This window comes from Delphinus delphis, chromosome 6 (genome assembly GCF_949987515.2).
Source record: "Delphinus delphis chromosome 6, mDelDel1.2, whole genome shotgun sequence".
Classification (NCBI taxonomy): Eukaryota; Metazoa; Chordata; class Mammalia; order Artiodactyla; family Delphinidae; genus Delphinus; species Delphinus delphis.
In genome coordinates, this window is record NC_082688.1 from 9,847,442 (window position 1) to 9,874,000 (window position 26,559).

General features: G+C 40.4%; 1 protein-coding gene across 5 annotated transcripts in view; it reads left to right on the top strand.

The window, feature by feature from the left end:
* The first annotated feature begins 563 nt into the window (after positions 1–563).
* MAPKAP1 (MAPK associated protein 1) overlaps positions 564–26,559 on the top strand; it is a 230,153-nt gene continuing 204,157 nt past the window's right edge. For 3 of the 5 annotated variants that reach the window (XM_060014148.1, XM_060014151.1, XM_060014152.1), the window contains exons 1-2: positions 564–791; positions 19,708–19,777. The gene's annotated coding sequence lies outside the window, so the exon portion shown is untranslated. The remainder of the gene's footprint in view (positions 792–19,707; positions 19,778–26,559) is intronic. The other 2 variants (XM_060014149.1, XM_060014150.2) reach the window with 2 other exon arrangements.

Below are 26,559 nucleotides of genomic sequence, written 5' to 3' on the forward strand. Positions count from 1 at the left end.
TGCAGTTCTGGGAAGATAATTATCTCCATTTTACAGATAAGAATGACTAACATTTACTAAGTTTATTAAGTGTCTGGCACTGTGCTGAGTGTTTTTAGAGCATCATCCCATTCGATTCTCACAGCAATACTTAAAATTGGAACCACTGTATGGATGGGTCAGAGAAGGGAGGTGTCTTGTCCTAGGATACACAGCAGGTTAGAGTTGGCATTTAAACCCAGGTCTTCCTTATCACTCATTTCTGGAGGAACCAAAGGCTTTTTTCCGTGGAAGCAGGGAGAGAGAGGAAGAAATTCGAAGGAGAAGGCTGACGCTGATTTCTACCCAACCCAAACCCGGAGGTCAACGTACATTGCCAGACTCCCAGCTCACTTCCCACCCAGGCCTTGGCCGGAGGCGGGGAAGTGGTGCGCACGCGCACGGCCTCCCGTTCGGCCCCGCCCCCCGTGAGGGCTTCCCTCCTTGCTCTTGGCTCTGGGGCTTGCGCGCTACGTCCCCAGCCAACGGCTTCTTCCCGGTCAGGGACTTCCGGTGCGCGGAGTGCGGTTCCGGGTCGTGGCGGGGCTCGGGGCCAACAGGGCTGCTGCTCAGCTGGCGAGCGGCGGTGAGCGGCAGGGGCATGAAGGCGAGCCCGGAAAGCGGCTGCTGAGCCGGCCGGGAGGAGCGCCAGTCCCCGAGGATTCCGAGAGTGCGGAGCTCGGGCAGGGGCCGGGAGGCGCGGGGGAGCCGAGCCATCCCCTCAGGAACGTGTCCCAGGGCCGACCCGGCCCGTAGTGTGGCAGCAGCTTCAGGTAAAGGTTGCCCCAGCCTCTAGCTCCTTCGCTCGCTACCTCCGCCAGCCCACCCGAGGAGCCTGGCGGCCTTCCTCACTCCCCCGCGCTCGGCGCTGCCCAGCGGGCAGCCTGTCTGGCCCTTGCTCTGGTCTCCCTTGAGCATCCGTTTTCTGGCCCTTTCGTGGAGGCAGCTATGAGCCTGACAGCTGGGTGTGTGATTTGGGGGAGTAGAAACTAGTGGACTTGGTAGAATTGGGGTTTGGGGAGGGTACTGTTGACTCTGGCAGTTTCTGGCTGTACCCTCGGCAACATCTAGGTGTCTTAATCTTCATAACGAGAAAATCAAGTTTTTAAAGCATTGTCTGTGCAGTCCCTGTTTCCCAGCTCCCCTTAGCTCCTTTGCCCCAAAGGGGTAAACAGCCTCGCAGAACTGTTTTTTTCTAGCCAGAGTGCTGCTGGAACTTTGATTCAGCCTTTTGTTTATGGGAGTGGCATAGAGTCTTCCAAACCTGTTTAAGGCTGGGGAAAAAAAAATCATTTTAGTTTAAGCAAGAGTATTACTTTAACCGGAGACCCAAAAGTTGACTCAGAGATTGGCTCAATTTTCATTCTGAATGAAGTGATTTTTGAAGCCTCTCCCAATACCTGGCACTGTGCAAAAGCATCATGTTATAAACCAAACCCAGCAAAGTTCAAAACTTCCCCATGTGTGAACAGTCAAATGGAGACAGGTGTTTACAAACGTCGGTTAAAGCAAAGTCAACGTTCTCATTCTATCAATATTTTGACAAGCAGAAGGGGTAGATTCCTAATTTAAAACAGCAGAAAAGAAGGCACCATGTTTTATTCTTCATATTCTGTGAGCTCGCACAAGATGCTCAGTAAACGCTGAAAGAGTTGTTGATGAAGTATTGATATTTGTTTTATCTTTTTCAGTTTACACATTTGCAAGGTTGCTGGGGCCTGTGAGGCATGCAGGCGGCCCCTTTCCCATTCAGCTTTGTGTTCATACCTTCCTTCATCTCCTGTGATGCCTGAGTGTACTCACATTCCTCTACACCTCCTGGCTCCTGGCTAACTTTCCAGCTACGCTTCGAAAGGCCCCCTACCCAGATCCTTTACTCTGGTTAAGTAGGACCTAGATGCCTTTGTTGTTTCCTTTGTTCGTTGTTTTTTTGTAGGACTTTCTCTCTGCCTAGATTTCTCCTTTTCTGTTCCCACCTATTGAGATGTTACCACGGCCCAGCTGAAATTGGCCTTCCCTCAACCAGTTCAGGGCAATCTCAGCTGGAAATGATTTCTTTTCTAGAATCCTATAAACACTCATTATTATATCTACAATTATTTCACTTAGCAAACATCTACTGAGTATGGATATATACCAGGTACCATGCTAGACAATGTAGAGATAAATAAGACTCAGTTCTTGTCTGCTCAATTTAGTGAGTGAGATAAGGAAATAATTCGAACACAGAATGGTATGTACACTGCGGGAGAGTTCTTTCTGTGATCCAGTGGTAGCACAGAAGAGGGGGCGTTATTCACTTTTGAGGAGTGTACTATGTCCAGGTAATGTTTCATAATGTGGGGTTAACTAAGCTTTGTTATTTACTATACTGGAGATTATATTAGGTTTCTCTTGTTTAATCATTTTAACCTCAATTCATAGATTAGGAAGGCTCAGGATAAATTACACATCTGGTATGAGACAGCCAGGATTCAAACCCAGGTCTGTCTTATGCCTGCATCTGTGCCTTTTCCATTATGTGTTTTTCTTTTCTCACACCATAGCTCTCTGTATGCAAATACATATTGAAACAGGTATACAAGAGAAAAAATATCAATGTCAATATGAATGTCAGATAGTCCTTTAAATGTAGAGAAGACCTTAATCTTCCAAGGCAAGAAGGTAGTAGGTGGGTCAGCTCAACGTTGAATGAGTGGACCAGACGTTCTGTAGAGAACAACCATGGATGCTGGCTTCAATTCTTGGTCCTTCCTCTTACTAGATATGTGACCTTTGGCAAGTTTCTTAATTCTAAGTATCATTTCCTTCAAGTATAGTTTGAGATGGGGGATGATAGAGACTTCATGAAGTGTTGTGAGCTAATGTGGGTAAAGGGCCTGATTTGTGGCAAGGTTCCCCTGAAAATAGCTGTAAGATGCAAAGATGCAATGCCTGCGGCATGGTTTTAGAGTAGTGAGTAGACCAGCCTGAATAAATCAAACCATTGCTTCTTTCAGTGGGAATACTGGGAAGTAAAGTTGGAGGGTCAGGAGGGGGTCAGAGTCAGGGCGTGTGTGTTGGGCAAGAGAGGTCACTTCCCGTTTCTGCTCATAACCTTTCCTGTTAATAAATACCTTGAAGATCTGTGATTCATTCGGCTGTGCCAGGGAAAATGTTAGACCCAGGGATACAAAAAGGAGTATAACCAGGTCCCCACCCTGAGGTTGTTGACACTCCCATGGGGCAGACATGTTTGTGCAGGTGAACCATAGCAAAGCATAGTAGGTACTAAGATAGCAGTCCCCACAGGTTACTGTGGAGCACAAAGGAGGAAACACTGATAATGGTAGCTAATGAGCACTTACTGTGTGCCAGCATTGTGTTAAATGCATTCTCATTCATTCCTCTACAGGATGGTGTTATTACCATTCTGATTTTACAGATGAGGAAACTAGAGCACAGAGGTTAAATGAATTCCTTTAGTTTATGCAGTTGTTGGAGCTGAGAGTAGAGGGGATTATCTGCCAGACTTTGGTAACTCCACTCTTTGGTACTACGCCATGTTGTGTCTTTGTGGCTTCGGAGAGGAGCTAGCCCTTGAGCCCTAGCTTCAACGTGCCCATCACCATGCTGGGCAGTAGGAATAATGAGGAATGAACATGGCTTCTGCGCTCAAGGAACTCATCACCTCATCTGTCTCGTTAAATATATATACTTAAGTGGGGTGTTTGTTTTGCTTATTGACTCATAACTGAAGACTTTAGAAACTATTGCAGTTCAGTAGATTATATATGCTTCAGCTGAATTTGCTGTAAATCTGTTATTTTGATGTGTAGGCCTTATTGTTAAGGACGCAGCAATAGATGTCAAATTATTATGACAAAGAATTCGGTCACATTACATTGTTTCTCTTATGGGAGGTACCCTGACCTTGTGTTTTCTGTGAGTTTGAAGTTTTTCACTCAAAAGTTAGCACATTTTAGCTTGTGTTAAAGTAATTGAGTGCTTACAGTCATCGTTAAATGTTTCTGTATACCTTATTTCCTTCAGTCTTTATGATTCTGTGAGCTAGGGTATTACCAATTTAACACGAGTAGCCTAAGCCTTAGTGGTTAAGTGTGTTACCCAAGAGTCATACAGCTAGTGAGTTGATAATGCAAAAAAAAAAAAAAGTTGGCCAAAAGAGTAAACAAATATTTATTAATTTAGTTCTCTTTTGAACTCTACCTGAGGAGTCTCCAACTCAAATGCCCATGATGTAATATAAAGAGTAGGACAGATCTTGTGAACTGGAGGGCCATGACCAGTCAGTCTGAAGGCAGCAGTCACTACTCAGCTCCAGTTGCTTGTCGCCGTGTGAGGAAGTGGACCCAGTATCTCTAGATCTTCCGATTGTTTTCAAGAGATGCTGGAAATCTGGATTTTAATGTATTTAGTTTAAAAAACTGCCCTTAAAAAAATTATCATGTAGACCAAAACACATTTGTGGGCTGTGTACAGTCTTAGGCTGCCTGATTGTGAACTCTGACCTACCTGCTCACTGAAATTTTGATACCCACTGTTCAAAGCAGGAGGTACAATGCCTGTTGTGATTATTGATCAGAAATCTACTGGTAAATTGCTAGAGTGAGGGGGTGTTGTATTTGACTCATACTGATATCTTTGGGGAAGTGGCAGGGTAAATGCTTTTACTGTATGATCAGGCTGAATTTCTGGAGGGATGGGGTTTGGATGAGGTGATGATGACCTTGTAATACTTTTGTGCCCTTAGCACTTTAAATGCTGCCAGATCTCTTGTTTCCTTTGGTACTCTCTACAGTACATGAAGTGAACAAGGGGGGTTATCATAACCTCTTGAGATGAAGAAATTGGTGCCCAGTGAATTACAGTTTAGTAGAAAGTGCACTAGACTGAGAGGGACTTGAATTCTGAATGCAGGTATGCCACTAACAGCCTTCTGGTTTTGGTCAAGTCACTTACAAGTATCTTTGTATCTTTTTTGCCCTCTGGATGATAATGAGGGAGCACGATTGAAGGCTTGGTGAGGTCTTTTCAGGATGCCAAGCTTTCTGATTCTAATTGACATGCTTAAAGCTGCACAACTGATTACTGGCAGACTCCAGTGGAGAACAGTTCAGATCTAAAATGCTGCTTCTCTCTTTTTTTTTTCTTTTTTTTTTTTTTTTGCGGTACGTGGGCCTCTCATTGTTGTGGCCTCTCCCGTTGCGGAGCACAGGCTCCGGACGCGCAGGCTCAGCGGCCATGGCTCATGGGCCCAGCCGCTCCGCGGCATGTGGGATCTTCCCAGACCCGGGCACGAACCCATGTCCCCTGCATTGGCAGGCGAACTCTCAACCACTGCGCCACCAGGGGAACCCTAGGGTTTGTTTTTTTTTTTTTAAATCAAGAATCTTTGTTAAATAATCAGAAATGTAGAAAAATATTCATGTTCAAAGGTGTTCACTGTGGAAGTATTTATAATAGCAAAAATTAGAAACAACTTTAGTAGTCAACAAAGAGGTAAGAGAAATGGAAAAGCCATAGAATGGAAATATTGTACAAGCATTTTAGATGTTTTAGAAGAATTTTAGTGACTTAATATGCTCATCATATAATATGAAGTGCAAGAAGGATATAAAACTAAAGTATGATCTCAATTAATGTCAAACACACAAAGAAAAAAACAGGTGGTTAGATTATAGGTCTTTATGCTCTTTTTTGTTTTCCAAAATACTCTCTGATAAACATAAATTACTTTTCAATAAAAAATCCTTTTAATTAACTTGTAATTGAGAAATATGGGTAGAGCTAGTGCACATCATTTTGACCAAAAAGTTTTCCCTAATACAGGTGATCTGAAGTTATATTGGGTTGGCCAAAAAGTTCATTTGGTTTTTCTGTACGATGGCTGTAGTAGCACTTAGTTGTCTTTAACTTCATTCGAAACAATTTTGTTAGATTGTATTGTGACAGCTATCATACCAGCGTGCATTTAAGAAAAAACTTAAAATTGGTGAATTTTTGTGTAGCCATTTTAATATTGAAGATGGAAGATAAAAAGCAACATTTTCGGCATATTATGCTTTATTATTTCAAGAAAGGTGAAAATGCAACTGAAACGCAAAAAAAGATTTGTGCAGTGTATGAAGAAGATGCTGTGACTGATCGAACGTGTCAAAAGTGGTTTGCGAAGTTTCATTCTGGAGATTTCTCGCTGGAGGATGCACCACCGTCAGGTAGACCATTTGAAGTTGATAACGATCAAATTGAGACATTCATTGAGAACAATCAACGTTATACCACACGGGAGATAGCCGACATACTCAAAATATCCACATCAAGCGTTGAAAATCATTTGCACCAGCTTGGTTATGTTCATCACTTTAATGTTTGGGTTCCACCTAAGGCGAAAAAAACCTTCGTGACCATATTTCCGCATGCAATTTTCTACTTAAACGTAATGAAAATATTCCGTTTTTAAAACAAATTGTGATGGGCGATGAAAAGTAGATACTGTACAATAGTGTGGAACGGAAGAGATCATGGGGCAAGCGAGATGAACCCCCACCAACCACACCAAAAGCCGGTCTTCATCCAAAGAAGGTGATGTTGTGTATATGGTGGTATTGAAAGCGAGTCCTCTCTTACGAGCTCCTTCTGGAAAACCAAACGATTAACTCCAACAAGTACTGCTCCAGATTAGACCAACTGAAAGCAACACTCGCCAGAAAGCATACAGAATTAGTCAACAGAAAATGCATAATCTTCCATCAGGATAACGCAAGACCGCATGTTTCTTTGATGACCAGGCAAAAACTGTTACAGCTTGGCTGGGAAGTTCTGATTCATCTGCCATATTCACCAGACATTGCGCCTTTGGATTTCCATTTACTTTGGTCTTTACAAAATCCTCTTAATGGAAAAAATTTCAGTTCCCTGGAAGACCGTAAAAGGCACCTGGAACAGTTCTTTGCTCAAAAAGATAAAAAGTTTTGGGAAGATGGAATTATGCAGTTGCCTGAAAAATGGCAGAAGGTAGTGAAACAAAACAGTGAATGCGTTACTCAATAAAATTCTTGGTGAAAATGAAAAATATCTTTTATTTTTACTTAAAAACCGAAAGAACTTTTTGGCTAACCCAATAGGATTGTATTTTCAAGTTAGTTTTAACCTCAGTTGTTTTACACTTAGGATATGGTTTCCTGTATCTTGACATACATGATGTTGAGGTTCTCCTCTCCTCCTCAAAAATATCTTGAAAGAAGAGTCATATTTGTGTAGGTGGTACCAGTGTCCCAGTGCTACCATCACCTCTTTAGTGGCCAGTGGGTCAGTGAGTAGCCCTGTGACAGCTCTGTCTTTCAGAAAGAGTACATGCCTATTATTCGTAAGGCTGGTCATTGGTATATAGAGCTTTTTTTGTGAGTTGAATATTTGTATCTTGGTAAGTGCTTTTTTGGTATGGAAAAGTGTAAGTGTGAATTTCTATCTCACTTTTGAAAAATTTTGTAAGAAAAAAATTAAAGATCAAAGTTTGAATTTTACTTTTTGTGATAGCAGTATTCAGGATGTATGAATATTAAAATGTCATGAAGAATTGTGTCTTTTACTCTTTTCTAATTATATACTTCCTAAATGAAATGGCAGTAGTTTCAGCTTGTACCGTTAAGCATGATGTCTAGGTTTTTTTTTAAATATGCATGGTAATTCTCATATATACAAAAGCATGCAAAAATTTAACCAAGTATTTGAGCATATTTAAATTAGGAAAATACCAGGCAAGATGTTTCATTTTGTAAACTGCTTCTGTCCAAAGCATTCTGTATATTATCAGAATGAAAAATGACAGCACTTTGTCATCTGTTCAAATTGATATTGCACTCTTTGCAATGACAGCTGAAAAGGCCCACAGGTGCCATATAAAGAGGTGACCATGTTGTCATATTTCATTTCGGCATCCCTCTGCAAAGCCATAATTACCTAATTAGGTTGTTAATTAGGAGATTAGCATTTCACTGTATTGATAGAGTGCTCTTTACTGGCGTGGGGCTAGATACAGATTTGTCTGCCCTAATTTATAATCTCTGCCTTTTTTGTGCTTATTTATTTGCTTAAGATACTGATGTGGGGCAATTCAGTTTACCTGAGAAACAGTTTGTTTACAAGCTAATGAAGCTTTGATCGCAGGATTGAAGTTGCTGAGTTAAAATATGAACAGAATAAAAAAGGTGGTCACATCCCCAAAATGATAATAAAAATTCTGAGCTAGTATAACTAGTGTTCTCATTAGCATAGGGAACAAGCACATGATAAGAATTGAAATTGTTGGTATTAAGAAAAAATCCAAAATACAAAAATGAAGTCTGAAATGTGATAGAGATTTATATATATCTAAACTAGGCGAAGGAAACTAGTTACCTTTAATAATAAATCTCTGTCACTTGTACTTGAGACATAAAATGTGTTAAGTATTTTTAATGTATTTCAGAAGCTGAAGCTTGGTTAATGATTTCAGAACAAATATATTCAGTCTTCAGTTTAGACTTCCTTAGATAGTCATCATGCATCAGGGTTTATTTCATTTGTACCTTCTGATCATTAGTTGGTGCTTGGAACATTCTCTTCCCACAGTCTTTGCAGTCCTGAGTGCTTATGGAATTTGAAGTATTTCACAGTAACCTTCACTTGGTGAGCTATTTGGAGTTAAGTGGTGTTTCTATCAAGTATGTGGACATTCTTTTTTGGGGGGGAGAAGTGGGCTGGCAAAAAAAAATTTCCGGTTATTTTTACTCCAGTGCAAGATTTGACAATAATGTTTGTAATTTGCATTATATATACCTTTACCACTCTTTCCAGTTAAGGAGATTTAAGTCCTAAAACTGAACAATGTTAGGAGTACCATTCCCCCTGGGGTAGTAGTTTACCTCCTTTTGATTATATTTAGTATTAGTGGTTAAAGTTGTGGAAAGTACATGTGTGCTTGAGCCCTTTTCCCCATGGTTGTTATGAAAAATTGGATTTGGCTGTATCTGTAATTTTCTTCAAAATTAAAAAAATATTTTATATGAAGAAAATGTTACATGCAAAATGTTCTATTTAGTCAGTTAAGTTTTTTGCTTAACTGCAGTCATTCACTTATTCAGTCAGCATTAGCTGAATGTATATTGGGCATTAGACATATGTCTGGGAATCGAGCAATGAAAACTACAGGCACGGACCCAGTGCTCGTGGGATTTGCAGTCTAGTAACGGAAGTGCAGCGTAGTTTGAGGAGTAAAGCCTAGTGTGAGAAGTGTTAGAGTAATGAGAGTCAAGGTGAGTATGGAGGAGTACCTACCCTAGACTTGATAAGGTCAAACCTTCCAGGCAGGTGCTGTCTAAATTGGGATCTGAAGGGTGAAGGAGAAAGTGATGTTTAAGCCAGGTGGAAGGAGAGAACGGTTTTAAAGGCTGGAAGAACACTAAAAGTTGGGAATGGCTAGAGTAGAAAGAACAAAGGGGATAAATGGAAGATGGGGCTGCAGAGGAAGCAAGTTCAGTTATATTAAAGAGTTTGGGACGTTATTGAAGGGTCTTAAGACAAGTTAGGAAGCAATTGCTATAGCCTAGGTGAGAGAAGATGGGATTGGATAATGGAGAGAAAGAGAATGAATGAAATCTAGAGAGAGAAGAGATGCATAGTATTGGTAATTAAATGGCGGTAGGCTTCACAGAAAGGAGTCAAGGATTCAAATTTGGACGTTCTATTTGTTTCCTAATTTTAAGTATGAGAATATGTGTTTAAGTACCTCATAGAGAAGAGGTCCATGAGTCTTATTTTCCAATATGACCCCCAAATATACAGTACTAGCAACTAGTTTTCCTTTTGGTGAATTGGGGAGAATACTAATATTTGAGTGTCACTGTTGGGCCCTACCTTGTGAGAGCAGCTTTGTGAGGTATGAGATGTCTTACTGAGATCCAGAAGAATTGTGACTTTGCCAGTTTTCTCAGCTACTGGGTGGTAGAATTGGGAGCACACACAAGCTTTCCAAAGCCTTTATGTTATCTGTCATGCCATGTTGTCTTCCTTGTTGAGTCCCCCTCCCTTTGTTTATTCCAAAGTGAAGAGGAAAATTACTCCCCAAGGACCAGTAGCTCAGTAGGTTGCTGATAGAGGCATTGTGTAAACTCTGTGACTTCCCAGGCCCAGCTCTGGGGTGGATTAAAGCAGTGTCTGGTGCTTTGGTAGGAGAAGCTGCTCAGTGTAGGAGTGCTTGCTTCAACAAAGTCACAAGTTCTGTTGTGTTTTCTGGCACTAGGCTTCAATCTCCCCCAATTAGAAATGTAGATCGGCTACCTCCACACAAGGTCACTAACGTACAGAAAGTTCTCCTCCTTTCCCCAGGGGAAAAGTCTTGAAATCTCTGATTCTTGGGTGAGGAATTTGACATCTCTTTGATGTAATCAACTTGTATTACAAATTGTTTAAAAAAATTTTATGGTTACTGTCACCAGTACTGTTCAATTAAGTGATTTGTTGGTATCCTTGTGTCGGAATCACCTGAACTAGAAGAAATTCTAGGGTGCAGCATGGATTGTAGCCTCTCTGTGTTTCTACCCCACCCCCTTTTAAAATTGAGATATAACTCGTGTATCATAACATTTACCCTTTTAAAAGTGTACACTTTAATGGTTTATCACCCCCAAAGAAACCCCATACCCATTAGCACTCACTCCTCATTTCTCCCTCCGCTAGCCACTGGCAATCATTAATCTACTTCCTGTATCTATGGATTTGCCTATTCTGAACCTTTTATATCAATGGAGTCACACAATATGTGGCTTTTTGTGTCTGGCTTCTCAGCATAATGTTGTCAAGGTTCATCCATATTGTAGCATATATCAGTACTTCATTTCTTTTTTTCTAAATAAATTTATTTATATATTTATTTTTGGCTGCGTTGGGTCTTTGCTGCTGCATGCAGGCTTTCTCTAGTTGCTGTGAGTGGGGGCTACTCTTCGTTGTGGTACGCAGGCTTCTCATTGCGGTGGCTTCTCTTGCTGCGGAGCACGGGCTCTAGGCGCACGGGCTTCAGTAGTTGTGGCACGAGGGCTCAGTAGTTGTGGATCGCGGGCTCTAGAGCACAGTCTCAGTAGTTGTGGCGTACGGGCTTAGTTGCTCTGGGGCATGTGGGATCTTCCTGGACCAGGGCTCGAACCCATGTCCCCTGCATTGGCAGGCGGATTCTTAACCACTGTGCCACCAGGGAAGTCCAGTACTTTATTTCTTTTTATTGCTGAATAATATCCCATTGTATGGAAGTACCACATTTTGCCTATCTGTTCATCAGTTGATGGAGGTTTGGGTTGTTCCCACTCTGGCTATTATGAATAATACTCCTGCGGACATTCTTGTACAAGTTTTTGTGTGAGCATATGTTTTCAATTCTATTGGGTGTATTACCTTGGAGTGGATTACTGGGTAATAAGGTAACTCTGTTTAACAGTTGAGGAACTGACAAATTGTTTTCACAGGTGGCTGCACCATTTTACATTCCCTCCAGCAGTGTATAAGGTCTGCCGCCTTTCTGCTTTCACTTTCTTCAGGCTTTCTATTGCTCTGGTCTGGGCTGGAAGCAACCCTAGGCATTCCATGAGCCCTTTTGTCTTGATGAATGGGAAATTCTCCAATTTTATCTCTTCAACTACATTCACTCTACAAGCATATGTGTACCAGGCCTTATATTGGATGTTAGTGACAGGAAGCCAAATAAGGCTTCTAGTTCTTTCTTCTCAAGGACTCCACAATCCAGTAGTTGGAACTTCTTACTAGGACATGCAGGGAGAGGGAAAAGCCAGTGAAGAAAGTACAGTTGAACTTTGAACAACATGGGTTTGAACTGCACCAGTCCACTTACATGTGGATTTTTTTTTCAATAAATACAGTACGACAGGATCTGTGATTGGTTGGATCTGTGGATGTGGAACCATGGATGCGGAGGAGGGAGGGCCAACTATGGGACTTGAGCATCCACAGATTTTAGTATCTGCGGTGGTCCTGGAACCAATCCCCCAGGTTTACTGAGGGACGACTGTAACTGCTTAGATATTTGTGAATTTCCACAGCACAGATCCTAACTTTAGAATCTAGGCAAAGGTTGAGTTGATTTTTGGAGATTTTGGGGGGTTTCTTTTCCTTGGCTCATCCTTTAACTACAGTCATCCTCCTGTATTTGCAGGGTATCGGTTCCAGGACCCAGAGGATACCAAAATTCACAGATGCTCAAGTCCCTCATGTAAAATGGCATAGTACAGTCGGCCTTCCATATCCTGGGTTCTGCATCTGTGCATTCACCCAACCAACCAAATTCAATCTGCAGTTGGTTGAATCTGCGGATGCCGAACCTGCATATACTGAGAGAGGACCGTTTTACTGTTCCTTGGGTTTTGTCACTAGGTTACTGCTCGTTTCCTTGCATATTTTCCCTGGGTAAGCTCATTCACATCCATGGCTTCATCTGTCATTTATATGTTAATGTCTTCCAAATTTGCTCAGATCTTTCTCCTAGGCTTCAGGTTTGCCTGTCCTTCATGTGTCAGTTATATGTTGTCCCAGATTTGCTCAGACCTTTCTCCTGGGCTGTTAGGTTTGTATCATGATGGATTTCTGTTTGGGTAATCCATAGATACATCAAGCTCATTGCGTCTGAAACATAGTTCCTCATTTCCCCTCTCCCTGTTAAGCTGTTCCTACTTTTCAGTTCAGTTTCATTTGTTGGTGCTGCCATACAAGCCGTAAACTTTCGCCTTCTCCTTAACCCTCCACATCCACTCAGTCACCAAGTTCTACCAATTTTATCTCCTAAATAGTTTTTAAAACTGTTTCTTAAGTTCATAGGCCTATCTTTCAGTGCCTTACTTTGGATTTCATCATCTCTTCCCTGAGCTATAGTCACAGCTTCATAACTAATCTTGTGTCTTGTCCATCAGATTAATTTTCTGTGCAACTGCCAGAGCAGTCTCTCTGAAATGCTAACCTAAACAGCAGCTTTGAACTCCTGGTAGTTTTAGTTGCTAACTACATGTTCTGCTATATGTTATTTTAGTGCCTTTTCTCTTTGAAAAAAGCTGGATGAATGAATCATCTTTGAAGATTCATTTTAGACCAGGGAATAATTGCAATAACAGTAATAGTAAACATTTGTATAGTGCTTACCATGGGCCTGGTGCTTTTATACACACATAACATATATGATTTCTTTCAGTCCTCACAATAATCCTATGAGATAGGCACCAAAATTGTTCCCATTTATTTATAGATGAGGAAGCGGAGGCACAGAAATTGTTACTTTCCCTAGGTCCCATGGTGAGTGAGTGGCTGAGTCCAGATTTGAACCTAGGTAGTCTGATGCTCTTAGTTTCTCCTGTGTCCCTTTTCCCAACCTTCCTGATTCCCTCCACTTCCCCCACTCCAAAGGTTAGTTATCTTCTCCCTGCTACTGCAGTAACCTATGCATGGCCTGATGTTAATCTGCAGTTCATAGGACAGATCGGGAGCACATTTTATTTTAAACATTATTGAACAAGGAGCCAGCATTATAGACTATTTAATTGCCTGCTCCCTCTTGCCCCTATCTTAAGGTGACTAAGTTGGAAGTGATCACTTCCATTACCTTGATCTTAGTCACCTCTGTGTAGCCTTGTCTGAGTATCCAGTTTCCTTTAGATAGCTTTCCTTTGTGTTTCCATAGTACTTTGTTATATAGAATCCTCCAGCATTGCTCTCATCCTTTATTGTGGCCATTTTTGTACTTTTCTTCTTGCTTGACTGTAAGCCTTTTGGGGATAGGGACTATGACTTGTTACTTTATACTCCTAATTCCCAGCATGTAGTAGGTATTCACACTTGTTGAATTTCTTGAATGAACAGGTAAGTCCAACCCATATCTAGACTAGTGAGAGAAGAGGATTCAACGTGTGATGAAATGGACTTAACCTGGAAATTCGAGGCAGCATATAATAGCTGTTCCGAGCAGGGGTTGTGGAGCCAGGCTGCCTAGGTTTTATCTTGGCTCTACCTCTCACTAGTTATGGGGCCTTGGGCAAGTCTGTGCCTCAGTTTACTGATTTGTAAAACATAAATAGTAATAGAGTCCACCTCTAACAGTTTTGTAAGTGATGTAAGTGTAAATAAGCAGCCTTCTGGAATCAGAGAATTAATTATTCTACTTAAAGTGTATTTTGTGAAACATTCCCCCCCTAACTGTATAACATTACAGGCAGAATGAAGCCAGTCCTGCTGCTCTATCCTCATGTTTGATCCATCTGGTAATAGTTTTTTTTAAAAAGGTAATCTAGAAGATATAAAAAATACTTGGCAAAGTTAGTGCAGTTTTGTTAATAATAATAACAGTTACCATTTAGTGAGGTTATGAAAGTGCCATTCAAATGAAAGTAGAAAGCACCTTTCACAGTCACAGAAAAATAGTTTGGGGGTTATCTGTTTAGAATAAAATATCTGTTGAGATTATTTTATGCTGCCCTTCCTTCATTAGGAGTTGAATAAATGAGTTTGATAGTTGACAGCTTATTTTCCCTCCAAAAACATGTAGCTAGAGCAGGAAGAGTCAAGAATATTGCATCTTGGATTTGAATAGTGCTTTTTTACTTTTTGTAAGTATCCCTATGAGGTGGATAAGTAGCACATAGATTATGAATATTTCACTGCTGAGGGAACAGAGGCAGAGGCACCTAACTCACTTGAAATCATCCCATAGCTAGTCCCTAGGCAGGCTACAGGCAGTAGCCTGGAATTCCAGATGTGTTTACTAACTTCAATGCTTGTAGTTCTAGGAACCAGTTTCCATACATAATAGCATTTTTTAGACAATAGTGCTCACTCAAATCAGTCAGTGTGGTTTACCTTTGAGAGGGTTTGCTGCCAAAATCTTGATGCTATTAAAATCTTTGTCAAAAAAGGAATTCCTCATACCTCTGTTCTTAGAGTGTGAACCACGGCACCATGATATAAGTAAAACATGCAGTGGAATTCTTCTGGCCTTTGAGGGAAAACAGTATGAAGCAAAAACACGCAAACCTTTTTACTTGAACCCTGGGTGAACACGCGATTACATCCTCCTCCTCCACCTCCTCCACCTCGCATGTGATTGGAATAGAATTTGAGAGCTGAAAAGGCCCTTCTTATAGTTCATCCTCCCCATTTAACAGATGCAAAAAATGGACTGATGTGTAAAACAGGTTTAAAGAGTTGTAAAGAGGTAACTTGTCCAATGCCATGTAATTAGGTCCCTGGTAATTAGGGAGTTGGAAGTCAGGTTTCCTGAGTGGTGCTTGCAATAAACTGTGTTGCTTCCCTCAATTGATGATGTGGTTAACCTGAGAGCCAGGTAAGTGGAAGCATAACTATTGAATTCTTCTACTTGCTTAAGCAAACTTCAAATATTGAGGAGACAGTAAAAGGAAAATAAATCTTAGACTGTAGCAGGAGAGCTATCTACTGCACCAGCACCATGGATAAGGGCCCTTTTTTGTTTTTGAAAATCATGGCGCCACCCTTCGGGAACAGGAAAGATTTGTTTTGTCTGTTTATTGCACACTGAGCCCTTGCTGGATGCCAGCCACTTTCTACTAGAAACTGGCAGTACAGTGATGATTAAGACAGTGTGCTTAAGGAGTTGAGAGTTTAGAAGAGAAAACCAACATACAGACAGTCATTATTTTTTTTTAAGTGTGATTAGTTTGTTTATTCATTCATTCATTTATTCATTCCTTAACAAAGCAGCCAGAGAGATACTTTTATTTTTTATTATTTAAAAAAATATTTATTTATTTATTTGGTTGCGCTGGGTCTTAGTTGCAGCAGGTGGGCCCCTTAGTTGCTGCTTGCGGGCTCCGTTAGTTGTGGCTCGAGGGCTCCTTACTTGCGGCATGCAAACTTAGTTGTGGCATGCATGTGGGATCTAGTACCTCGACCAGGGATTGAACCCAGGCCCCCCTGCATTGGGAGCTCAGAGTCTTAACCACTGCGCCACCGGGGAAGTCCCCAGAGAGATACTTTTTAAAATGTGAGTTAGATCATATTGCTGTTCACAGTCTTCCGGTGATTCTCCTTTCTACTTGTAATTAAAGCAAAGTGCTTAGAATTGCCTGTAAGGCTCTACTCACTTTTCCCCACTCTTCAGACCTCATCCTCTACTACTTGCTTCTTTGCTGGGCTCCTTGATACTTAGTGCCAGGCATACTCCCCCTGCTTGGCAACACGCTTCCCTCAGAAATCCATATGGCTTGTTCTTTCATATTCAAGGGTTAACTCTCAAATGTCACCTTCTCAGTGAAGCATCCCTTGACTATTTTATTTACAATTGCAGCTGTGGCTCCACCTACCTAGCGTGCCTTAGCTCTCTTTTCTGTGCTACTTTTCTCCATAGCATTTCTAACTTATTGTATAATTTAATTCTCTATTTTGTTTGTCTCCTTCATTAGAATGTGAACTCCATGAGGGCAGGACTTTCTGCTTTGTTTTCTGCTGTACTCTGCATCTAGAATAGTGCCTGGCACACAGGAGGCATTCAACAAGTATTTGTTGAATGAATAAATTCAGCAAACACTTAGCACCTATTACTAACAGGCAATGTGCTGGATTAATTATTTGGTAGAAGTAGTGATGAAGTGCAGTACAGTGGGACCACATGGGAGCAGCTAACCTGGTCTGTGGGATTCATCAGGGAGGTTTCCCGAGAGAATTGAACATTGAGCTGGATTTAGAAGAATGAGTAGGAGGAGGCCAGGTGACAGTCTTCAGATCAAGTTATAAGTTTGGAGGAATGTAACTTGTCTTTATTGTAGCAATTTGAGCTGTGGTTCTCCATAGGGTAGGATAAAATTTCAGAAAACAGATGCTAGGAGTTGAACTTTGTTTAGCACCTTCGAAGATTTGAGCATAGATTTTAGTAGCAAAGTTGTATATGTATGTATTAATCTTGGTATTAATGAAACCATTCGGGGGTTGGAAATTACCACAGATTTAGTGGCTTCAAACAACACATCACTGCAAGGTTTCTCAACCTCCGCATTATTGCTATTGACATTTTGGGGGTATAAGTCTTTGTTGTGGGTGCTGTCCTGTGCATTGTATGATGTTTAGCAGCATCCTTGGCATTAAAAAATTTGAAATTGGCAATTCCTTAAACACGATATTCATACAACTAACTGTATTAAAGGTAGAAATAAAGTGCTTTTAAAACAGTTTGCGGGGGCTTCCCTGATGGCGCAGTCGTTGAGAGTCTGCCTGCCGATGCAGGGGACATGGGTTCGTGCCCCAGTCCGTCAAGATCCCACATGCCACGGAGCGGCTAGGCCCGTGAGCCGTGGCCGCTGAGCCTGCGCGTCCGGAGCTTGTGCTCCACAACGGGAGAGGCCACAACAGTGAGAGGCCCGCGTACCGCAAAAAAAAACAAAACAAAACAAAGAAAAACAGTTTGCGGGGCTTCCCTGGTGGCACAGTGGTTAAGAATCCACCTGCCAAGGCAGGGGACACGGGTTCAAGCCCTGGTCCGGGAAGATCCCACATGTCACGGAGCAACTAAGCCCAAGCGCCACAGCTACTGAAGCCCGTGCGCCTAGAGCCCATGCTCCACAACAAGAGAAGCCACTGCAGTGAGAAGCCCGCGCAGCGCAATGAAGAGTAGCCCCCGCTCGCCGCAACTAGAGAAAGCCCGCGCACAGCAACAAAGACCCAACACAGCCAAAAATAAATAAATAAATAAATTTATATATTTAAAAAAAAACAGTTTGGACCCTGGGAATTGGAGAAGGTTCACAGAGGAAGAAATATTTGAGTTGGACTTAGAAGGTTTGTATTGGAGGATAAAGGTACATCTCACACAAAGGAAGTCTCATTACCAAAGGCTAGATTGTGTTCAGAATACTCCGGGGAGTTGCCTTCTGGGGAGAAGGGGCAGATGAATGAAACTGGGTTGTAAAGAGTCCTAAATATATGTGAAGGTGAAGGGGCTTAGGCTGTTTTCCTGCACTATTTTCGTTTCTGTTGTTGTCTAACAAATTACCACAAACTTAGTGGCTTAAAACAACACAAATTTATTATCTCTCAGTGGGTCAGGAGTCATGGCTTCAGCTAGGTTTTCTTTTTTTTTCCTTTTTCTTTTTTTTTTTTTCTCTTTCTTTTTCCTTTGGCTGTGCCACGCAGCTTGTGGGATTTTAGTTCCCTGACAAGGGATTGAAGCCAGGCTCCCAGCAGTGGAAGCGTGGAGTCCTAACCTCTGGACAGCCAGTGAATTCCCTCAGCTGGGTTTTCTGCTAAGGGTCTCAAAGGGATGAAATTAAGGTGTCAGTGGACTCCAGCCTAAGGTCCCCATTTCCTTGTTACCTGTTGGCTGCGACCACTCTCATCTCCTAGAGGCTGCTCTCAGATTCTTGCCTTATAATTCCATAACATGGCTGTTTGCTTTTTCAATACCGGCAGGAAAATCTCTGGCTTAAAATCTCTCCCCCGGGTTGCTTAGGATGAAGTCTTATGTAACAAAGTCATCAAGGGAATGACTCTTCCATCACTTTTGCTATGCTCTTGGCTAGAAGCAAGTCAGGTTCTACCCACACTCGAGGGAATAACACAGAGGCATGGATATCAAGAGAAGAATTTCTGGAGCCATATTAAAATGTTGACTGCCATATGTACTTTTAGCTCCATGAAGGCAGTAGCCAGGTCTTTTCAAATTTTTTTGCTCAGCATTGTGTCTCTGGCGCCTGGCACATAGTCAGTGCTTTATAAATATTTGTCGAATGAAATCAATGAATGGTAGCGGTTGAGTGTTACTTATGGTTTCAGCTCTTACACTGGTAATTTCACATGGAGAAGCAGTCTAGTTTCTTTGGCATTATTCATTTCTTTAGGTAAAAGTATAAACATTTTTACCTGGAATCTTAAAGTAAAACCTAAAATTATTTGTTTATCATAACAAGTGTCAATCAAATCTGTTATCTCAGAGAGACAACACCCATTGGAAAAATAATTTAGGGCTACATTGCACCAAACTGGCAGATTTCTTGTAACAGCCAGAAATGATGGCAGCTTTGGAGTTGTGGAGGTGGTGAGTAGTTAGGTTGTCTGAAGTTTCACAGCTATTGCTAATAACAATAATTTCAAATAATAAACAAGTATTTCAAAACGCTGGAAATACTGATTGTTTTGTAATAACTGCTTTATAATATTGACTTTAGTCTAAGTTGTGCTTAGAACTTTATATATAGTTTGGTGTTATTATTAATTATGGTGGTTCTCCATACTTGTCATAGGAAACATTTTGAGCAATATTTAGATCTTGAGTTATCCGTTGATAAAGGACCATTTTACCTTCAGAAAATCAGGTATTTCTGACACCAAAGTCTGTGTTTTTCCAGTGGACCTTGCTGTTCAAAATGGGGTTGTGAGAATCTCAGTATGTGCCAGTTGGTCCTGGAAGCCACAAAGTAAGCAAGGCACATCTTCCTGGACTATCAGTTTTAGTGACTGTATTCAAAGGTAAAATATTTTTTTCTATTAAAACAAATACAGGTTCAGTATGTTATAGGATAGAATGCAAAATATGAATGAATTCTAAAAATAAATTTCTTACAGCATGTTGCTTTACGTGGCTCCCCCTAGGTTCTCTCTTACCTTGATTTATGGTTACTCTCCTCTGCCCTTCAGGTGTGTCCGTGGACAAGTTTGAGAGGCACTGTACTGTACCAGTCTCCCTTTAACTGGATCTTGGCAGATGGTAAGATTCAGAGACATTTCAGGTGGAGGTTAGTGGTACAAGGAAAGAAAAATCAAGGGCCAGGGTCCCTTTCCCTCTGTCCACAGGAGATATTTGAGGAGACCTGGTCTCCTGGTAGATTGGTGAGGGTCTGGCTGGTCCCAGATGGCCTCAGTCACTCACGGTGGGGGGTGGCATCACAGTAGCTGGAATGATCGATGGCTGAGCCTCTCTGCATTTGGTCTTTTATCCCAAGCTTCTTCCCATGATTCAAATATGGTCCAAAGAAGGCTGTAGCAGAAGCTGCAAAGTCTCTTGAGACCGAGATTCAGCAGTCCCACATTACTTCAACTACATTCTGTTGGTCACAGCAAATTACAAGTGAGCCCAGTGATGGGAGGAGCTGCAAAGACTCAAAAATCTACCAAGTGACCTTGGGCAAGTTACTTAACGCCTCTAAGCCTTAATTTTTTTAATAATCTATAAAATGGGGGTAATAGTAATACCTACTTTCTGGGGTGGTAGTAAGGATGAAATATGTTGTTACATGAAAAGTACAGCTGATAGTAAGAAGCTCAGTAATTGTCATCTGTTACTGTTCTCCTTGTGTTTTTGCCTAATGAAAGCCTGCCCATCCTTAAATGCCACCTTCTTCCTTCCTACAGCCTTCTGTAACTTTTTTGTGTCTTGGAAAATACATTGTCTTAGTGTCTTATTTGATGGGTAGTATATTGCCTTATATTACTGTTATGTATGTACACGACATAGCTCATCTGCTGAAGCCTGTAAGCCTCTGGAGGATGCAGGCCAGTGTTCATGTACCTTTTTGTAGGAGTCCCTGTGCCTAGTTCTCAATGATGTTTAGTGAATGAATTCCATATTATTCGAAAGAAGATACAAGCATTTGTTTTCTGTTGTTGTAATTTGGTCTAGTAAGTACTTTTAGTCAAAGTAAAGAAATAAAAATGTGAAGGGAAAAATTAAGTTCTCCAGATATAAGGTCTCACTATTTACTGTTTAATTAAATTAGGCATATTCACATGGAGAAGATTTTAATTCCCTGAGGGGAAAAAATGGCTCAATTTTACTCTTCTAAAAAATAAATGAATATTTAATTTAGAGTTAAATTGGAGAGAGTTAGAAAAAGAGGTTTAAAATCAATAAAGTGCATTTTATTTTAATGGTCATTTCACTTATTTTCTAACTCCAGGGGTTATGAATTCTGAACTTTAATTAGATCAAAGAACTTTGAAATCTTAGTAAAAAACAGGGTCTGTTGGTTTTTATAAACGTACATAATAAAAAGGCTTTGTTTTTCTAACTTGTGATCATTTCTTGTTGTGCAAAATAAATGTGAGTGCTTCTATAACATTCTTAAGGAATCTTGTGTAGGAATCAGGTTCAACTTGCCTAATGCTAATAGCATGAAGTCGGGGTACAGTGTGGAAAGGTAAAAAAAAAAAAAAATCTTGCATCTGCTGTTACATGTTGTTAACTCCCTCAGCAGACTTTAAATCATTTCAAGTACAATGATAGTGTGGGAGGTAAATTAACTAACCATTAACAATCTTATAAATACACAATTAACATGCCAACATTTATATGACACATTGATGGGGCAGCAGTAATTTTTGATTGGGAGTTTGCAGACCTTTGAGAAGCCCCAGGCTGTTGCTTATTCAGACAGGTTTTCACAGATTGCAGGTGAGGGCAGCTTGAAGTCTGTCTGGCAGAGGGAAGTGAGTGTGTAGTGTTTTGAAAGTCCAGGAAAAACCACTGGCTGGACTTGAGCATTTGAAGTCACGTTACTATCTCAGGTCCTTAGGGAGTGAAGAAGTATAAGGAGGGCGCATTTGCTTCTGGTGGGGTTATTTAAAGAGACAATATTTTAGGTATGGACTTTGTAGCTGAAGTTGCATGAATTTCTAGGGATTTTCAGAAAGATACTTAGACCTAACTGGGGATTTAAAGTAAACCCTTCTCTGTGGTTTCAGGTCAACAAGTAGATGATCTCTGGAGTTCATTTCATGTGTAAAATTTTATGATTTTTAGTTTTGAACAATTATTAAGTGTGCTGCTTCTTTCTTGCTGTTGTACAAATCACTGTTGCATTAGTGGAGGGAAGGCTAAGGGTCTAGTCTACTGCATAACACATTTACTGTCTTACATCTTTCACAAGGACCCACAAATTTCTCTCAGGCCCTGGAACTCAACAACAGGATTTAAAAAAATCATGTTTATTATAGCTGTTGTAGTTTTTGTTCCTCTTTGTTTTGAGAGGCTATAGAGTGGTTAAGATCCCAAGCTCTTGGGTTTATTGGTTCTATTTACTTGGTTCTATTTACTTATTAGCGCTCTGGGTTTGGGCAGGTTTCTTACTTTGCCTCAGTTTTTTCATCTATAAAATGGGGGTAAAAATAGTTACCATCTTATGGGGTTATTTTGAGAATTATATGAATTAATCCATGTAAAAAGGGAACAACAAGTCTAGCTTTTATAATAAGTTAAGGTTAGTTATTATCATTGCTTTTTGCTTCTGGGATTCTCCATTCTACCTGCAGAAAATGTACATGGCATGCACTGGCTTATGGATTCATATTAAGTTACTTCCCCTTTGCCCATCTACTTTTTTACTGTCTTGTACCTTATGCTTTTGTTTTTGTTTTTTTTTATAATACATTGCAAATAAAGTTTGGAGGGTGTATGTGTATAAAGTTATTATTAAGAATATACTTATATTAAAACTTGATACCCATTTAAGCCTACTAAAAATTTACTCCCCTGTTAGGACGTGCTTCAAGTTACCACAGGTAGGTTACATGATCATTAGTGAACACAAATCAAATGGTTATGTGAAGTGGTAATAGCATCCAAGTTGCACCTGGAACCACACTTAGCATACAGTAGGAACTTAATAAATATTTGTTGAATGAATGAATGAATGAAGTATGAAAGGAGACCATCCGGTACATTAAAAATGGCCATGTCATTTTGGGACATCTCTTACTATCCTCCCACTCACTCTCTGTGGTTGTCCCTTTTGCTTCCTTTTTTTTTTCTGGCTGTGTTGGGTCTTTGTTGCTGCGCTGCGCGCGAGCTTTCTCTAGTTGCAGCGAGCGGGGGCTTCTCATTGCGGTGGCTTCTTCTGTTGTGGAGCATAGGCTCTAGGCGTGCGGGCTTCAGTAGTTGTGGCGCATGGGCTTAGTTGCTCTGTGGCATGTGGGATCTTCCCGCACCAGGGCTCGAACCTGTGTCCCCTGCATTGGCAGGCAGATTCTCAGCCACTGGACTACCAGGGAAATCCCTGCTTCCATTTTTAGTAAAACAAATCTTTATGCTTTGAGGAACCTGGAGTTAGAAAGTGGGAAAATCTGAAAAGTAGGACATCTACTAACAATCTAATTATTGTTTATCTGATAGCTTAATGGTATATATTAAAAAGCACTGACTATCTCGGAGAGTCAAGAATTGGTGACGTTCAGGGAAGGCATTCAAGGCCATTTGTAAAAGTGAAGAGCAGCATCTCTAAACCATGTCTGTGAAACTCAGTTATACATTGATATGTTTTAGTGTTTCTAGAGGAAAAAATATTTAGGGATCAAATAAGCTTGGAATTTGGAATATATTACGTTACTAGATTACCCCCTCTTGGAGATTCACAATATATAATACATTAGTAGTTTAAAAACTTTGAGAAGTGCTGTAATTAAACAGCAAGAAAAAAGCCTATTTAAATTTGTTTAATCTGGCATTTAACAGACATTAAAAAATTGTGGTAAAGTATGTACAACGTAAAATTTACCATTTTAACCATTTTTTTTTTTTTTTTTTTTTTTTTTTGCGGTACGCGGGCCTCTCACTGTTGTGGCCTCTCCCGTTGCGGAGCACAGGCTCCGGACGCGCAGGCTCATCGGCCATGGCTCACGGGCTTAGCCGCTCCGCGGCATGTGGGATCTTCCCGGACCGGGGCATGAACGTGCGTCCCCTGCATCGGCAGGCGGACTCTCAACCACTGCGGCACCAGGGAAGCCCCCTAACCATTTTTAAGTATACAATTCAGTGGTATTAAGCACATTCACATTGATGTGCCATTAATACCATTCATCTCTAGAACTTTTCCATCTTCCCAAACTGACACATACCTATTAAACACTTACTTCCCAATTCTCCCCTCCCCCCAGCCCCTGGCAAAGACTATTCTACTTTTGTCTCTATGAATCTGACTACTCTAGGTACCTCATATAAGTGGAGTCATGAAGCATTTGTCCTTTTCTGACTAGCTTATTTCATTTAGCGTAATGTCCTTACGGTTCATCCATGTTGTAGCATGTCTTAGAATTTTCTTACTTTTTAAGGCTCAATAACTTTCCATTGTTACGTGTTTACCACATTTTGTTTATCCATTCTTTACCAAGTATTTTTAATTACTGTGTAGTATTCCGTTGTATGCATGTGTCCTGGCATATGCAATGTTGATGGATGTTTAGGTTACTTTCAGATCTTCAGTATTACAATCCTGAGATAAATATTTTTGCAGTTATTTCCTTTGAGCAGATCCTAGAAGTGGGGTTGTCCAAAGGGTATTCATGTTTTACACTTTGATATATACTACCAAATTACCCTCTAAAAAGTCCCAATTTTCATTCCCTCTTATAGTGCACAAGAGTGCCCATTTCTCTGAACCCCTGCCAGCATTTGGTTTTAAAGATCTTTGACCTTTGCACAACTGATCAGAGAAAATAACTTGCTTTTTTGTCTGTGTTTGGAATATCTTTGTTTTAGAAATCATATCTACCTTCAAATGATAATTTGCTGCTGTCCAAGTGATTTAAAATGTATTCTTTTGGTTGTGAAAAGTAGTTTTGGCATAAGTTGATAGTGACAATTTTGAAGGGTGACAATTTTGAAGGGCACATTGTAGAGAAGCTCTTGTGCCTTTATTAATTTTTTTAAAAAGGAATTCTTTCTTTATAATCACACTTACACACGACATGCTCATATATGACTTATCTCTGAAACAAAATTGTGTAGTCCTTGGAAGTCAGACAGCAACATTTATTGAATTCCAGCTTTGTGTAAGATTCTTTGTTGCCAGAAAGGATATGGTATTATGGCCCCTGTCCTTGTGGAACTTCCAGTCTGAATCCTCAAGTACATCATAGGAGGTGGAAAACATGTTTCCCAGGGCAGCCCTGTGGGAGCCCTGTCAGAACTGGAAGTGAATAAATATTTGTTGAGTGATTCCTACAGATTCCTCACTGTATGAAGTCATAGTGTACTAATAGAGAAGGTATCTGCTCATGTTAGGGCGTTTTGGGGGCTTCTGTTCTGTTAGGATAGTTAGGGAGTTGGTATGTGCCTTCAGAAGTGTTTGCCCATAACTTTTCTTCATAAGAGGTGATGGAACAGGTTCATTTTCCTGAAAAAGATTCTGTTGAAGGTACCCCAGTGTAGTTTTGCCGCTTTGTCCTTTGACTTTTTGGTGCCAGAACACCCATTAAATATGTGGCTTCTCACTGAAAGCCCTTGTTTTTGCAGGGGAGAACTAATCAATATGAAGTTGAAAACACCTGCCCCTATGCTGGTGCCTAGTTGCCTCACTTTCATCGGGAAGATGCTTGTCGTGATTGCTACAAAGATGTTTGTAGATCTGTTGATCTGTGATTCCATGGTTCTGTTACAAAACAAATACTGTCATAACTAAATCTATGGTTGTATACGTCTTTGTGGTTATATAAGAACTTATTTTTACAAGTGAAACTTAAATGCTTCCCTTTATTTCTGTAATTTTTTTCTGATTAATACACTTAAACTGGTGGGCTGACATTATTGTTTCTGCGACTAAATGTCTCAGATATTTGACACTTAGAAGAATCCCATGATATTAGGAAATATACTAAGTCTATATTAGGGTATAAACTTTTTGACTCAGGCATACCTTACTCACCTTTGCATTTCCTGTTAGCTTCAGTGTAAAGTAAGTACTTAGTGAATATTTAAGGGAAAAAATGAAAATTAATGTAATTCACTTGATCAGAGATGCTCCTTAGTCAAACTTACTCTTAATCTCAGTATCTTTAAGATCCACCAGGTGAGGTTAATAGAAGGATATGTTGCCAGACAAAAAATTTAAAAACTTCAGTTAGCTATAATGATTTTTAAACTAGATTTCCCCCTATGTTCCATTTCTAGAAGAAACAAATGACAAGAAAATCTGGTGTTCTAGGTCTTTCTAAAAATAAATATCTTCTAGGACTGTTCCTAGGAACATATTCAGTCTACCGTTCACATTCCTTGCACTTCATAATGGTTTTAGAGGAGCAGGGAGGTGACCAGATGACCTGCAGAGTCCTGTGTTACAAAGGAAGCATGCACTTATTTTACCTGCTGTGAACTTAATGATAGAAGGATAAATTGTTGATATATTTTAGGATTATTTTAAACAAGAATTGAAAACTGAAGTTGGTAATGATATTTTTACCATCAGCATCATCATTATTACTAATAACAGCTAATTTTAAGTTATGTACCAGCTGTTCTTTTGAGCATTTTACCTACCTAATATTCTATATATCCTTTCTTCCCTGCAATCCCCATTTCACAAATGAAGAAAGAAAACAGGCTCACTGAGGTTAAAGTTATTTTGACCAAGATCACATAGCTAGCAAGTGATAGGGCCAGGATTTGAACCCAGTTCTGCCTATAGGCCCTTAGGTTCCTAACTACTGTTCTGTAATATTTTCTTTGTTGAGTATTCCCATTTAACTGAGGAGGTACCATTTTGTTCCCAGAATAAACATTGT